This window comes from Anastrepha obliqua, chromosome 4, assembly GCF_027943255.1.
Source record: "Anastrepha obliqua isolate idAnaObli1 chromosome 4, idAnaObli1_1.0, whole genome shotgun sequence".
NCBI lineage: Eukaryota > Metazoa > Arthropoda > Insecta > Diptera > Tephritidae > Anastrepha > Anastrepha obliqua.
The window spans coordinates 98,443,421-98,459,950 of record NC_072895.1 but is presented as its reverse complement, the minus strand read 5'-3'; the positions used below and the strand labels follow the sequence as shown (position 1 = coordinate 98,459,950).

Sequence of the window (16,530 nt, the reverse complement as noted above, 5' to 3'; positions counted from 1 at the left end):
TCTACTGGAAGGAGATTAAATGTCGCATATAATGCTTCCGATTGTGTGCTTGGCATTGCAACGGTTATGAGAACAGATGCGAGTCTTTGAACCTCTGAGCCTTTAGAAAATGCCCGCAGAGTTGGTTCCTGCGATAGCAACGCAGTAGGAATTGCTTGTTGAGCGTCTGTGCTTATGCTTAGGAGAGACATTCGAAGGCATACCGTGGCTGTTCTGAAGGCAGCATTCTGGTAAGTTGGGAAATTGTTCCACTGCGAATCTCTAGTATCAAGCGACCAAATGGACGCTGCTGAACGGGTTGGCGAATTCTGTTAAATGTCGCCAGCAACAGTTCTTTGTACTTGCTTCAAGTGTTACTGTTTAAAGACTTGAGAATCTTGTTGGGGTTTTGAACCTTACTGGCAATTGCAATCGTTTGTGCTAAGAAGAAGAGCAAACCATCAAAGGTGACCGCATCATAGTTTGGCGCTTTTTACAGTCGGTATTGGTGAGACGTCGGCTTTAAACTTTAGCTGGCAATTTGAACTCATTCGTCCAGGATCGCAAGTACGATCGCTGAGGATTTAGAGAAAGAGAGTAGGAGATTTCTCGCAGTGAGGAAACGAGAAAGGCTGTAGAGATGGACATTAGCTTTGAAACACAAGCCATCAATGCCGTAGCTGGGCGCTCTTAACGAGCAATCGTTGAGGGTTGAGGTGATTGAAGAAGCTTCGAGCTGTAGAAGTTGAAAAGCTCTCAGAAACTTGACAACTAAGACAATGAAAGACTCTGTGAAAGACTTGCCAACTGAGCGCACATACCCTATGATCTGAGAGTACCGGGAATATTTAAATAATGTGTCAACATTTAATCCAGTCCTCCCTGATAGGCCGACGAAGGATGGCTCCTTCGTCGCATTCTCTTTGATCTCCTTTATCAACTGAAATCTCCTTCCATGAAGTGTTAACTTCAACTTGGGAAACAAAAAGAAGTCGCACGGCGCCATATCAGGTGAATGCGGTGCTTGCACGTTGGTATTTGCTTGGTGTTTGGTGGTCAAATAATTCAACACAATTTGGGCTCGGTGCTATGGCGCGTTATCGTCATGGAAAACCCAAGAATTATTTGCCCACATTTTCGGCCGGCCAGGCAGACACTAAAGATCCGATGGTGCTAAAAAGTGACAGATGTGTGTCTTACAGTCCTATTCACATAAGAAAAAAATATGGACCGGTTCCCACGTGCGCGGTTCGTTTAAATGAAACGTTCCCGGTACTTTCTGAACAGGGGGTATAACGTACCTTTTTAGGGACAATTTCTTTAGCTTTAAGGTTTGTTAGCTGTATAAAACACTCCACACAATATTATTTAGAATATATTGTACAATAAGCAGTTCCACAGTTTCATCTAATGTTCATTTCCGTTCCCATTTCGACTAGGGTTCTTTGGAGATAAGGCAAACTCTACTCTCGGTGCGCCATCTTTGTACTCTTGTTTGACTTCCGCACAGCCACTTGAATGAAATGTTACGTGAATGAAACCTCAGCTGAATGAAATGCAACTTGGCGAACTTGTAAATTAGAAACGCGACAATGAAATCGCTTTGGTTTCGAGTGCTGTTAACGACTCGTTGGTTGTAAATTCCTCAATTGTTGCTTTTATTATGGTCATATTTTCATTGTTGTTGTATACGCAAAACATTTGCGGTTTTGTTCACGAACAAAGCATAAAATTTTGCTCCAGTGTTTTTGATTTTTTTTTTATGTTTTTTTTTTTTTGTTGTGGTTTTGCCGTTTTGCACGGTCAGTAAGTATTTATTTATTGCCCATTGACTGTTTAACTGACGGCCATGTCGAAGCCAGCTTGCGCTGAAAACTGCTATGAGCAAACCATTAATGTTTCGTAGGTGCCCCGAGCATAATTAACATATTTCATTATTTTTATTGTTGGTTTGCTTTTTTTTTTTGGTTTTGCATTCTGTTATTGTCTGCTGTTTGCACTGTCACATCGATTATGTTGATGAAGTCCAGTACTACTTCGCACCAGCAACTTCCCCAACTAGTAAATAAGAGGACGATAGGTGTGTATGTATGTGTGAGTGTATGAGTGTATGTTCTAGCATATATGTAGTTAGAGTGTTGACGCTATTGGTGCTGATGAATTGATTAATTATGCACACATCATTAATTATGCATGCCACTGCCACTGTATGCGTGCTTGTGTGTAAACTTCAACGGGTGACTGTATTTATGTACACAGCCACGTGCATATCGATGTTTACTAAGCCACTGTAGTCTAAGCGAAAATAGGAATGCCAGCATCAGCAGTAGCCAGCCGCACTTCCTCCACGTAAATCACGGCACTGAGCGTATCAGCTTCGCTTGGCTTGTCGCAGTCGGGGCAACAGTAAAGTGTTAACTTAATGCTGCCACAGGTCTAAATTAAATACGAAAGCAACAACAAAAGCAATAATATCGCATAATTAATGAGTCCATACCTGTATACAGTAGTCGTATATCTCCTTCTATATCTCCTCACAGCAATCAAGCTGAGTGAGTGCGGCAGAAGGACGTACGCTTCAGTAATTAATCTGAATGGGACTGGCTGCCATCGAAGTGTCCAAAAGTAAAATTACTTAACTAAGGTTACGTATTTTCACACAGCTGCTAATCAGCATGAATTAATTACATTTTTTAGCATTGGTAGCCTAAGGGAGTGCTGGGGTGGCTGACTCGTTGTGTGCGCTAGTTAATTTTTTTCTGGAGAATCCATAAATAAATCAGAGTAATAAATAATCTATCTAGGCAGAGGGTTGTGTAAGGGGGAGGGGGTGCTAGTATCAGCAATGCGTTGTGCACATTGATATATTTAGGGGCGCTAACTTGAACTTGACTGGTGACAAGGGTATGCAGAATGCTGCAGAAGTGATTGGCAATAACGAGAATCAGTTGAGTTCGGTGCACAGGCGTTAAGGGAGGAGATAAATTGTGTAGATGAGATTATATGTATATAGATATATAATTGGCGCGTACACCCTTTTTGGGTGTTTGGCCGAGCTCCTGCTCCTATTTGTGGTGTGCGTCTTGATGTTGTTCCACAAATGAAGAGACCTACAGTTTCAAGCCGACTCCGAACGGCAGATATTTTTATGAGGGGCTTTTTCATGGTAGAAATACACTCGGAGGTTTGCCATTGCCTGTCGAGGGGCGACCGCTATTAGAAAAATAATTTTCTTAATTTTGGTGCTCCACCGAGATTCGAACCAACGTTCTCTCTGTGAATTCCGAATGGTACTCACGCACCAACCCATTCGGCTACGGCGGCCGCCCAGATGAGACTAGTTAGGATAAAATAAGAATGGATAAGATGAGGAAATGTAAGATTTCTTTTCTCACCCTTCTTCACGTGTTTTAACCACTTTTCTCCTGCAATTTTTGGTGTGCCACTCCGTTTACTGCTACGAATAGAGGAACCTACTAAAATTCTTGCCAACTCCATGCGGCAGAAGTATTAGCGCGTTTTCGGCAAAAACATTTCAAAAATTGTTTGCCAGCGATTTTATGAGAGTTTCCGGATTATTTGCAGACAGCAGTCATCGCCTTATTTTAGCCTAGTTTTCATAATCTTTTTTTTTTTTTTTGAAGTGAAACTTCTTAGGTGTCGATGGACGAACGAGAATAGAGAGTAAAATTTCAAGGCCATGCAACGTTTTGGGCATTTTCGTTCCGCGAGAGAGAAAAAAGATGTAACGTAGAGGAAAAGAGAGAGAGAGAGCTATAACTTATATATATCTTAGATACACTTTAGGCTATTTTTCCTGAGTTTTTCCTTGTGGTTGCTAATTCCTAGTGAGAAATAACACTGCCTACTTTTTGGCGCTTGCTTGTTGGTGCAAACTAGTAGGAAATATATTTTTGGTGGCTACTTTTTGGCGTTATATTTCCTTGGCGCCTACTGTTTGGGGCGTTTTTTGTTCCCAATTTTTTTGGCATTTTTTTGTGCCTACTTTTTGCCGATTATTTCCATTTCCTGGCTAGTGTTTGCGCGTACTCTAAAGTGCTATCCGTTCCGGCGTTGGATTTATTGGTATTGCCTTGCGGTAATGTGTGCCGTTGCTGCGCTCCTGGAATCGCTGCTTTTGTGCGGGTCATAAACGCTCGGAGTAGTGCGCGTTGTTGACATGGTTTGTTTCAGGCTTTTCCCTACACCGGTTGACCCTTCTCCGTGTTTTGTAAATTTTGTCTATTTGTATTCTCTGCAAATGTTGTGAATTTATTTAGATATATATACTTTCTCTCTCTCTCTCTCTGTCTCATTCTCTCTCCGGTATCTCCATTTTTCTTTGTCTGTCTTGAAAGTTTCACTTCTGTTATGTGTACTTGAGTCATGTGGGCTTGAACCTTCTGCGAATGGATATCACGACAAAAACTTAGGCACACCAAATTTGACGTACTTCTTGGGTTTTGCGAAAATGTATAATTAAATTATTCAACATTTTTTTGCTTTTATTTTAATTTATTAATTAATTTTATGAAAATCAAGTTTTTTGTGTGCCTATGTTTTTTTGTTTTTTGCCAAGAACAGCAAAGAAATATTATTTATTTTTTTTCAAAATTACTTTTAGCCATTTCTAAGAAATATATCGTTTAAACGTTTATTTTAGCCTAAAACATAAAAAAAATATTACAAAAAATTAGTAAAAATACTAAGATGACCCGAAGATATTTTTAAACTATTTACCAAAATTTTCAACGTTGAAAACATCATAAAATTATACAATTTTTTGACGTGATAACGTCTTATAATTCGATTTAACAGGCTGCACGCACGAAAAAATGTGTCGTTACCTTGCTCATTACTGTTCATATGTAGTTACCTTGCTCATTGCCGTTACCTTGCTCATATTAGTGTTACCTTGCTCATTACTGTTCATATGTAGTTACCTTGCTCATATTAGTGTTACCTTGCTCATTGCCGTTACCTTGCTCATATTAGTGTTACCTTGCTCATTAGTGTTACCTTGCTCATATTAGTGTTACCTTGCTCATTGCCGTTACCTTGCTCATTGCATTGAATGAACTGCAAGCGAAAGGGCGGAACGAACGACAAAGCAAACGAACGGCAACGTTCGATATCTTGCTCTCTCCTACTTAAGTGAGCGTATATATGTATGTATGTATATGCGCAAATGTACATATATAAATTCACGTATTTGTATTTGCATATGCCTTCTTATTGATTATTATTAATTTGATTCACTTGAAGAATTTAAAATAAAACCAAGTTTGTTAATAATACCTGTTGTTTTAATGTTATAATTATTAATTTTTTTATTATATATGAAGGAAAAAATGTATGGTAATATTTACCATATACCTTATAAGATATGTTGTCTATACTAATATTATAAAGAGGAAAACTTTGTTTGTTTGTAATGACTAGGCTCAAAACTACTGGACCGATTTTAAAAATTCTTTGACCATTCGAAAGCTACATCATCCACGAGTAACATGGATTATATTTCATTTTGGAAATAGGGCTCGAGATATAGGTCAAAACGTAGACCCGGGTAACCTTCGGATGTGTATGTACAATATGGGTATCAAGTGGAAGCTGTTGGTGAATGCTTTAGTCCAGAGTATGTTTCATGCTGCTCCGTGACTAGGGTCTCGAGATAGAGACCAAAACGTGGACCCTAGAATGTGTTTGTACAATATGGATATCAAATTGAAGCTGTTGGTGAATGCTTTAGTACAGAGTATTTTTCATGCCGCTCCGTGACTGGGGTCTCGAGATATAGGTCAAAACGTGGACCCGGGTAACCTTTGGTTGTGTATGTACAATATGGGTATCAAATGAAAGCTGTTGATAAGTGCTTTAATACGGGGTAGTTTTCATACCTATTGATGACTAGGGTCTCGAAATATATGCCAAAACGTGGACCCGCCGTGTCTTTGAACCGAATTAAACCAAACTTACACACATTGTTAAGTAGGTATTGAAGATGATTTCCGTATAGTTTGAATACCTATTGGTAGATAGGGTCTCAAGATATAGGTGAAAACGTGGACCCGGGTAACCTTCGGACGTGTATGTACAAAATGAAAGCTGTTGGTGAATGCTTTAGTACAGAGTATTTTTCATGCCGCTCCGTGACTGGGGTCTCGAGATATAGGTCAAAACGTGGACCCGGGTAACCTTTGGTTGTGTATGTACAATATGGGTATCAAATGAAAGCTGTTGATAAGTGCTTTAATACGGGGTAATTTGTTATGTTATGTAATGTAATGTAATGTTATGTTATGGTATGTTATGTTATGTTATGTTATGTTATGTTATGTTATGTTATGTTATGTTATGTTATGATATGTTATGTTATGTTATGTTATGTTATGTTATGTTATGTTATGTTATGTTATGTTATGTTATGTTATGTTATGTTATGTTATGTTATGTTATGTTATGTTATGTTATGTTATGTTATGTTATGTTATGTTATGTTATGTTATGTTATGTTATGTTATGTTATGTTATGTTATGTTATGTTATGTTATGTTATGTTATGTTATGTTATGTTATGTTATGTTATGTTATGTTATGTTATGTTATGTTATGTTATGTTATGTTATGTTATGTTATGTTATGTTATGTTATGTTATGTTATGTTATGTTATGTTATGTTATGTTATGTTATGTTATGTTATGTTATGTTATGTTATGTTATGTTATGTTATGTTATGTTATCTTATGTTATGTTATGTTATGTTATCTTATGTTATGTTATGTTATGTTATGTTATGTTATGTTATGTTATGTTATGTTATGTTATGTTATGTTATGTTATGTTATGTTATGTTATGTTATGTTATGTTATATTATGTTATGTTAATGTTAACTCATTCTCTATATCCATACAAAATATCTATCAAACAAATAAAATTAAAATTTTCTTTTGAAAATGCAACCATTCAATCAGTATTTTCTTATGACGTTATCACGTTAAGCTATCGTCAGTAAACCGGCTTTACAGACAACCTCTTTTTTTTTTAATTTTTTCCGCTTTCCAAAAAATTTTTTTTAATAGTTTAATTTTATCCTACAAAATTAAAAAATAATAATAATTTGTAAAAGAACCGCAGTATATTAAACTTTAAAGACCACTTTACCAAAATTTTGAACGTTCAAGAAATTTTAATTTTTTTAAATTTTTTTTTTAATTTTTTCAGTTTTCCAAAAAATTTTTTTTAAGTATATTTCATCTTAAGAAATAAAAATAAAAATGTATTTGTAAAAACATTGAAAAGAACCGGAGTGCATTAAACTTTAAAAACTCTTTACTAAAATTTTTAACTTTGAATAAATATGACAATTATTAAATATTTTTCATACATCTCTCACTTTCTCCAAAAACTTTATAAAATGTACAAAATTAAAAAAAAAAGTTAAAAAAATTCTATTATCTAATTATTGAAAAGAGCCGAACATGTTTTACTTAAACAACTTTTTACCAACTCTTTGCTATTCAACATTGAATAATTCTCAAAAGTACAAAATGTTTTGCAAAACATTTTCAGTTTTCCCAAACAAAAAAAGTATATTTGCTTCCAAAAAATTGAAAAAAAGGTATAGATTTGCGAAAATGCTAACGAGAACCTTAAAAAAATTTCGGTTTTCCAAAAAAAAAAAAGAGTAAATATTTGTTTTATCCTACGAAATAAAAAAAAAAAATGATTTGTAAAAATATTGAAAAGAACCGAAGTATATTAAATATCAAAAACTCTTTACCAGAGTTTCAATATTGACAAAATTTAAAAATTATGAAATACTTCTCAAAAATGTTTCCGTTTTCCCAAAAAATTGTACGATATGTACAAAATAAAATTTTTTTTAAAATGTTGAAAAGAGCCTAACATATTTCACTTAAAAAACTTTTTACCAACTCAAGTGTTTCCAAAAAATTTATTTAAAAAGTTTATTTCATCCTAAACACGGTATATATAGAATTGCGAAAATGCTAAAAGGCTTTAAAAAATTCAGTTTGTTTTTTAAATTCAGTTTTCTCAAACAAAAAATTCTTAAATTTTTTTATCCTTCAAAACTAAACAAAAAAAAGAAAATATTTTTTTTTTTTAAGTTGAAGAGATCCGCAAACAAATAATAAAAAAGAGCTAAAACAACTTTCACAGTTTTTTGGTTTTCTCAAAAAAGTTTCGTTCAAGCGTTTGTTTTATACTAAAAGATTATTAAAAAAAATTATAGAAATATTTAAAATTTCACCTTAAAAAGTTCTTTAGCAAAATGTTCAATATTGAAAAAATTTCAAAATTAGTAAATAGGGAGGGCGAACGACGCAATATTTTTAATTTTTCGCTTGTCATTTGTAAATTTCATTAGTATACATTTCATCATGGAACGCTACACACTTGAGCAACGATTGCAAATCGTGCAAATTTTTTATGAAAATAATCGTTCTGTTGCTGCTACTTTAAGATCATTACGGCCATTTTACGGTCCATTTAACAAGCCGTCCCGTTTTGCGGTTATGTGAAGTCATTGGTCTACAGTAACAAGCCGGCGACGATTTGTGAGCTCAGAGCCAATATTGAACGCGAAATTGCTGGAATTTCGGCCGATTTATGCAAAAGAGTGGTCGAGAATTGGGTTCAACGATTGGACTTCGTAAACCGTGCACGCGGTGAATTTCATACTTAAATGTATATGTTCAAACTCGATAATAAAAAAAAAAATTAGTTAAAAAAGTTAAACCGATTGTGTTTTATTCAAAAAAGTTCAAAAGTTGAAGCGCTCTTACTGAAAAACCGTATACAAAAACCTACAAAGAAACTAATTTAAAGAATTGATAACAATTTTTCAAATACCCGGATCACTTGACATGAAATCGCTCCACATAAAATGCTCTAATGCTGCCAAACGCAGATCTACGGACCGCATCTATGCCTGCGCGCGTGCACTGCCAGTCTAAGCCAGCCAAAAATGCCAGATCAGCTGCACACAAGCAGATTGGTTACAATGCGTTGGATTTATTGGTATTGCCTTGCGGTAATGTGTGCCGTTGCTGCGCTCCTGGAATCGCTGCTTTTGTGCGGGTCATAAACGCTCGGAGTAGTGCGCGTTGTTGACATGGTTTGTTTCAGGCTTTTCCCTACACCGGTTGACCCTTCTCCGTGTTTTGTAAATTTTGTCTATTTGTATTCTCTGCAAATGTTGTGAATTTATTTAGATATATATACTTTCTCTCTCTCTCTCTCTGTCTCATTCTCTCTCCGGTATCTCCATTTTTCTTTGTCTGTCTTGAAAGTTTCACTTCTGTTATGTGTACTTGAGTCATGTGGGCTTGAACCTACTGCGAATGGATATCACGACAAAAACTTAGGCACACCAAATTTGACGTACTTCTTGGGTTTTGCGAAAATGTATAATTAAATTATTCAACATTTTTTTGCTTTTATTTTAATTTATTAATTAATTTTATGAAAATCAAGTTTTTTGTGTGCCTATGTTTTTTTGTTTTTTGCCAAGAACAGCAAAGAAATATTATTTATTTTTTTTCAAAATTACTTTTAGCCATTTCTAAGAAATATATCGTTTAAACGTTTATTTTAGCCTAAAACATAAAAAAAATATTACAAAAAATTAGTAAAAATACTAAGATGACCCGAAGATATTTTTAAACTATTTACCAAAATTTTCAACGTTGAAAACATCATAAAATTATACAATTTTTTGACGTGATAACGTCTTATAATTCGATTTAACAGGCTGCACGCACGAAAAAATGTGTCGTTACCTTGCTCATTACTGTTCATATGTAGTTACCTTGCTCATTGCCGTTACCTTGCTCATATTAGTGTTACCTTGCTCATTACTGTTCATATGTAGTTACCTTGCTCATATTAGTGTTACCTTGCTCATTGCCGTTACCTTGCTCATATTAGTGTTACCTTGCTCATTAGTGTTACCAAAAAATTTTTTTTAATAGTTTAATTTTATCCTACAAAATTAAAAAATAATAATAATTTGTAAAAGAACCGCAGTATATTAAACTTTAAAGACCACTTTACCAAAATTTTGAACGTTCAAGAAATTTTAATTTTTTTAAATTTTTTTTTTAATTTTTTCAGTTTTCCAAAAAATTTTTTTTAAGTATATTTCATCTTAAGAAATAAAAATAAAAATGTATTTGTAAAAACATTGAAAAGAACCGGAGTGCATTAAACTTTAAAAACTCTTTACTAAAATTTTTAACTTTGAATAAATATGACAATTATTAAATATTTTTCATACATCTCTCACTTTCTCCAAAAACTTTATAAAATGTACAAAATTAAAAAAAAAAGTTAAAAAAATTCTATTATCTAATTATTGAAAAGAGCCGAACATGTTTTACTTAAACAACTTTTTACCAACTCTTTGCTATTCAACATTGAATAATTCTCAAAAGTACAAAATGTTTTGCAAAACATTTTCAGTTTTCCCAAACAAAAAAAGTATATTTGCTTCCAAAAAATTGAAAAAAAGGTATAGATTTGCGAAAATGCTAACGAGAACCTTAAAAAAATTTCGGTTTTCCAAAAAAAAAAAAGAGTAAATATTTGTTTTATCCTACGAAATAAAAAAAAAAAATGATTTGTAAAAATATTGAAAAGAACCGAAGTATATTAAATATCAAAAACTCTTTACCAGAGTTTCAATATTGACAAAATTTAAAAATTATGAAATACTTCTCAAAAATGTTTCCGTTTTCCCAAAAAATTGTACGATATGTACAAAATAAAATTTTTTTTAAAATGTTGAAAAGAGCCTAACATATTTCACTTAAAAAACTTTTTACCAACTCAAGTGTTTCCAAAAAATTTATTTAAAAAGTTTATTTCATCCTAAACACGGTATATATAGAATTGCGAAAATGCTAAAAGGCTTTAAAAAATTCAGTTTGTTTTTTAAATTCAGTTTTCTCAAACAAAAAATTCTTAAATTTTTTTATCCTTCAAAACTAAACAAAAAAAAGAAAATATTTTTTTTTTTTAAGTTGAAGAGATCCGCAAACAAATAATAAAAAAGAGCTAAAACAACTTTCACAGTTTTTTGGTTTTCTCAAAAAAGTTTCGTTCAAGCGTTTGTTTTATACTAAAAGATTATTAAAAAAAATTATAGAAATATTTAAAATTTCACCTTAAAAAGTTCTTTAGCAAAATGTTCAATATTGAAAAAATTTCAAAATTAGTAAATAGGGAGGGCGAACGACGCAATATTTTTAATTTTTCGCTTGTCATTTGTAAATTTCATTAGTATACATTTCATCATGGAACGCTACACACTTGAGCAACGATTGCAAATCGTGCAAATTTTTTATGAAAATAATCGTTCTGTTGCTGCTACTTTAAGATCATTACGGCCATTTTACGGTCCATTTAACAAGCCGTCCCGTTTTGCGGTTATGTGAAGTCATTGGTCTACAGTAACAAGCCGGCGACGATTTGTGAGCTCAGAGCCAATATTGAACGCGAAATTGCTGGAATTTCGGCCGATTTATGCAAAAGAGTGGTCGAGAATTGGGTTCAACGATTGGACTTCGTAAACCGTGCACGCGGTGAATTTCATACTTAAATGTATATGTTCAAACTCGATAATAAAAAAAAAAATTAGTTAAAAAAGTTAAACCGATTGTGTTTTATTCAAAAAAGTTCAAAAGTTGAAGCGCTCTTACTGAAAAACCGTATACAAAAACCTACAAAGAAACTAATTTAAAGAATTGATAACAATTTTTCAAATACCCGGATCACTTGACATGAAATCGCTCCACATAAAATGCTCTAATGCTGCCAAACGCAGATCTACGGACCGCATCTATGCCTGCGCGCGTGCACTGCCAGTCTAAGCCAGCCAAAAATGCCAGATCAGCTGCACACAAGCAGATTGGTTACAATGCTGGCCTGGAGTAAGCTTGAGCTTGAAGGCGCCTCAATTCTGGACGCTATTCGAGCAATGTTCGCAAATTAAAACACAAAATAATTTTAAATTATTTCTGATCTACGATGTTTACTGTCGCATGCGTCAATTTGTTCAGCTGTCTGCATAAAACAATGGATTCTACTGTATTTATTTATGTAAATGTTTACATTGGAGTGTTGAACCCCGTACCTGTTGAAACAGTTTAAATGCGATGGTGAAAATGTAAATAAAGAGTGATTAAAAATAATCGGATTGAAAATAAAATTTCACATGAAATGTGAAAAGACCAAGGCGAGGTATTTACCCCACACGGCTACACCATCTCGATATTGGGCGACGAAAATGGAAATGTATTGGGCATACACTTTGGAAACTTCATGGAGATATTGCGAATGTAGCTTTTAACTGGCAGGAAACCGCAGGCGTGGGAGACCATCCAACAAGTGGAGACGATTAGATGAAACAGAAACGCTTCAAGCAGGTCGTTCATGGCGACAAATCAAATTTCTAGCATTAAATAAACCTAAATTCCACTTTGCTGTTGAGGCCCTATGTTCCTCCTAGGAACCACGGGGGGGGGAAAAAATATACATATTTAACATTTCATTTTCAAAATGGCGTCCAGCGAATCAAATGGCTATGTATGGGCATGCAAATGGCGCGGCGAAATGAAAATTGAATTGTCAAACTACGAAAGCACAGCTGTTGTGAAGACAAGATGATGGCAAGAAATTCGTTAAGGCAGATATGTTTTACTAGTGAACTTCGGGGTCTCTGCTGACGCTTTTATTTTAACAGAGCTTTTTAGTAATATTTATAGAAGCATCTACACCTTCTGGTTATATAGATTAGAGTCATTCATAGCACACCAATGACAGTCTAGAAAATAAATTGATTTGTGCTGTTCATGTATACGCACATATAAATGAAATTGAAATTTGCATTTTAAATTAAATTAAATTTTGTAAATTCGGCTCTACAAACAACTAAACGTATGCCTTATTGCACTATTGAAACCGATCGGGCCTTTATTTGTTTACTGTCTTATTTACAGTTAAAAAATATGTTTACTTAATTTTTTTACTTAGGTTTTAGAATTTCATCATAGTGCTCGTATTGCCTGCCTTTCATTTTCATTAAATTCGTTATTTACTTTGCTGCAGTTTGGCTATTGCAATTTTATAATTTTTCAAATTGAGTTATTGTTTATTCAGTTGCTTGCGGAAAAAGTATATTAGTTCATCTACAATTAAATTAGTGTTTATGCCAACGAAGCTTATCTTCATTATTGCATATTCGTTTACATAAAACTTTTAATTAAGGGACAAAGGCCGTTGTTAACTTACAAATGTTCGAGCAATAAGCCACTTTATACAAATGAAAAGTTGTCTGTTTTTTCGTTTATTTTCTTTTCTTTTTAAGTACTTTATTTTATTTCATTATTTTTTATATCTATCTATTTTAACTTATTTTAATTTATATTATATTTATTTATTTTTGTACGTCTTTCATTATATTTTTATTTATTTTGTTTTATTTTAATTTGTTTTATTTCATTTTTGTTTATTGTATTTTATTATATTTTTATTTATTTTATTTTTGTTTATATTTAATTTATTTGTATTTATTTTATCTCATTTTATCTCATTTTTATTTATTTTTTGTTTTTTTTTTATTTTTATTTATTTTTTTTTTATTTCATTTTTGTTTATATTTATTTTATTTTATTCTTGTTTTATTTTTATTTATTTTTTTATTTTTTATTATTTTTTTATTTCACTTTTGTTGATTGCATTTTATTATACTTTTATTTAATTTTATTTTTGTTTGTATTTATTTTATTTTTATTAATTTCATTTTATTTTTATTTATTTTATCTTATTTTAATTTTTTATTTTTTTTTTATTTTTATTAAATTTATTTTCTTTTATTTTTATTTATTTTATTTTGTTTTTTTTTTTTTATTTCATTTTTGCTTATATTTATTGTATTTTTTATTATGTTTTCATTTTACTTTTATTTATTTCAGTTTTATTTATTTTTTTTTTAATTATTTTTTTATTTCACTTTTGTTCATTTTTATTTATTTTATTTTATTTTTGTTTATATTTATTTTATTTTTATTTATTGTTTTTTATTATGTTTTCATTTTATTTTTATTTATTTCAGTTTTATTTATATTTTTATTTTTTATTATTATTTTATTTCATTTTTGTTGATTGCATTTTGTTATATTTTTATTCATTTTATTTTATTTTTGCCTATTTTATTTATATTTATTTAATTGGTTGGTTGGTTGGTTTAAGGGTGACCCCGCATCGGAGTGCCACATAGACCGCAAGTTGGGTCCGTTGTGTTGCCCTAAAGCTCATTATGTTATATGATTTCCCCACCTAACCGAGATTTTTATTGTAGATTTTGGTCAAAGATATTAATTCGTTTCGAGAATTTGATGAGAGATTCGATTTTCAGGTTCGAGAGTACTGAAAGATTGGCAATTGTTGGAGAGCCAAGAAGAGCGAGTCGACTTCTGGCTAGACCGGGACAACTGCACAGCAAATGTCTGCCCGATACTTCCTCATTTTCGTCCTCGCAGTATCTGCACAGGTCGTTTTGAGGAACCCCGAGCCGACGTGCGTGAGTGCCCATCATTAATTAATATTTATTTTTTTTTATTAATTTGATTTTTATTTATACTTATTTTATTTTTATTTATTTACTTAATTTTTTTTTTAATTTTTTTAAATTCTTTTTTGCCTGAAAACAGTTTTTGGCTTATTAAATTTGCTGGTAAATATAGCAAAGCATTTACAGTAACTATGAAGAGTAAAGATTTTAAGTAAAAATTTGACGTGAAAAACAAAAACAAAACTTGCATGTATTCTCATATTGGCAATATTGCCCATTCGTACTAGTTTTTTGTGAACTTTCTTCGAATAAAATTTCATTAACAATCTTTCATACACCTGAACTTGAAAAATTGTTTCAGGTTTTATAAATAAATTCGATATTTCAGAATTTATTTATTTCGCGGTTTACGAATTTCGGAATAGAGTGATTTCGGGATTTAATGGTTTCGGCTTTTATGAACTTCGGAATTTAATGATTTCGCGTTTTATGAATTACCGGATTTCGGGACTTCGGAATTTAATGATTTCCGGTTTTATAAATTTCGAGATTTCGGAATTTAATGATTTTCGGCTTATAAGTTTCGGAATTTCGGTATTTAATGTTTTCGGGCTTATGAATTTCGGGTTTTGGAATTTAATGATTTCGGGATTTCTGGAATTTAATGATTTCGGGTTTGATGAATTTGGGAATTTAATGATTTCGAGTTTTATGAAATCCCGGATTTCGGGATTTCGGAATTTAATAATTTCCGGTTTTATGAATTCCGATATTTTGGAATTTAATTATTTCACGTTTTATGAATTTCGGGATTAACATCCCTAGTGAATTTTTATAACTTATCTGTGGGGAAAATGTTGATAGGCAGTATAATTTAACATTCAAAAGTGGTTACCTGCATTTAATTGATTTTCGTTCAAAAATTAAGTCACAATTTCGCCTTCATAAAACTTCATATATCTCAATCTGCAGTATCTTAACAATTCACTATTCTCCGTTAATTATTATTTTCCCTTTCGTTTAGTTTACTTTACTTTTTGTAAGCTATTTATTTTAAAAGATAAAACAGCTTAGTTAAATTTGCTTTTTCAACACACGTTTCTTTCTATTTCTCACACCTGTGTAAATATTTTTCAGTAAAATATAAACACTATTTTTATTACCAATCACATTTTCGCCATTACAATTTAGCGACGCCACAATTGTCCTTCCACGGCACACACGTCATCAACCGCCTATATTCAGAGTGCGTTTTTAATTTGTATTTGTACTCTGCATTTATTTCACTCTTTACTTTTTCATATATATTTTCATACAAACTTCCGATGCCACCGTCTATTAGCACGCAACTGACATTCAAAGACTTTTACATTTGAGCACAGCCAATGAACCAACTGTAGCTCGTCGACTGGCGCAGCAATGCAGCTGATAAAAATACACTCATACATCCATGCATGTACGCATGCATACGTATAGTATAAATATTTGTATGTGTATTAGTTTGATAAAAGCGTTTTATCAAAACAAAACATTTTGTTGCCACTTTTCCATTGAAACTCTTCGAGATTCTTTCCGCCCCAGTACCAGTTGAATTTAGTGAATACCTCGACCGCTTATACTTCGTGCTTGTTAGACCCCAGCCCCTCAAAGCAACTGACTAGTAAAATTCTAAATATGCATGTTTGTCTTCTGATAAGCGAGAATCGTGTATTAGTGTGTTACTGTGTGTTACTGTGTGTGTGTGTGTGTGTGAATGGCCTATGTTCTACGCTTTCGAAATTTGTCACTTGGCTTGCTCATTTAAAATTGTAGGTTTTTTAGTCGCTTTGCTTTTTAATTTCTCACCTTTATGTAATTTTTTTTTGGTTTTTTTCATTGCAGAGGTTAAAACATGCACCCTTTGTAGTTAAGATAAAAGCGGTAACAACTCTATAAAATTGAATTATGTTG

The 16,530-nt window shown here is 32.4% G+C and overlaps 1 protein-coding gene across 2 annotated transcripts in view; it reads right to left on the bottom strand.

The window, feature by feature from the left end:
- Nucleotides 1-15,900, bottom strand: part of LOC129246129 (putative polypeptide N-acetylgalactosaminyltransferase 9) — a 210,733-nt gene extending 194,833 nt beyond the window's left edge. For both annotated transcript variants that reach the window (XM_054884690.1, XM_054884691.1), the window contains exon 1: nucleotides 15,476-15,900. The gene's annotated coding sequence lies outside the window, so the exon portion shown is untranslated. The remainder of the gene's footprint in view (nucleotides 1-15,475) is intronic.
- Nucleotides 15,901-16,530: the final 630 nt, after the last annotated feature.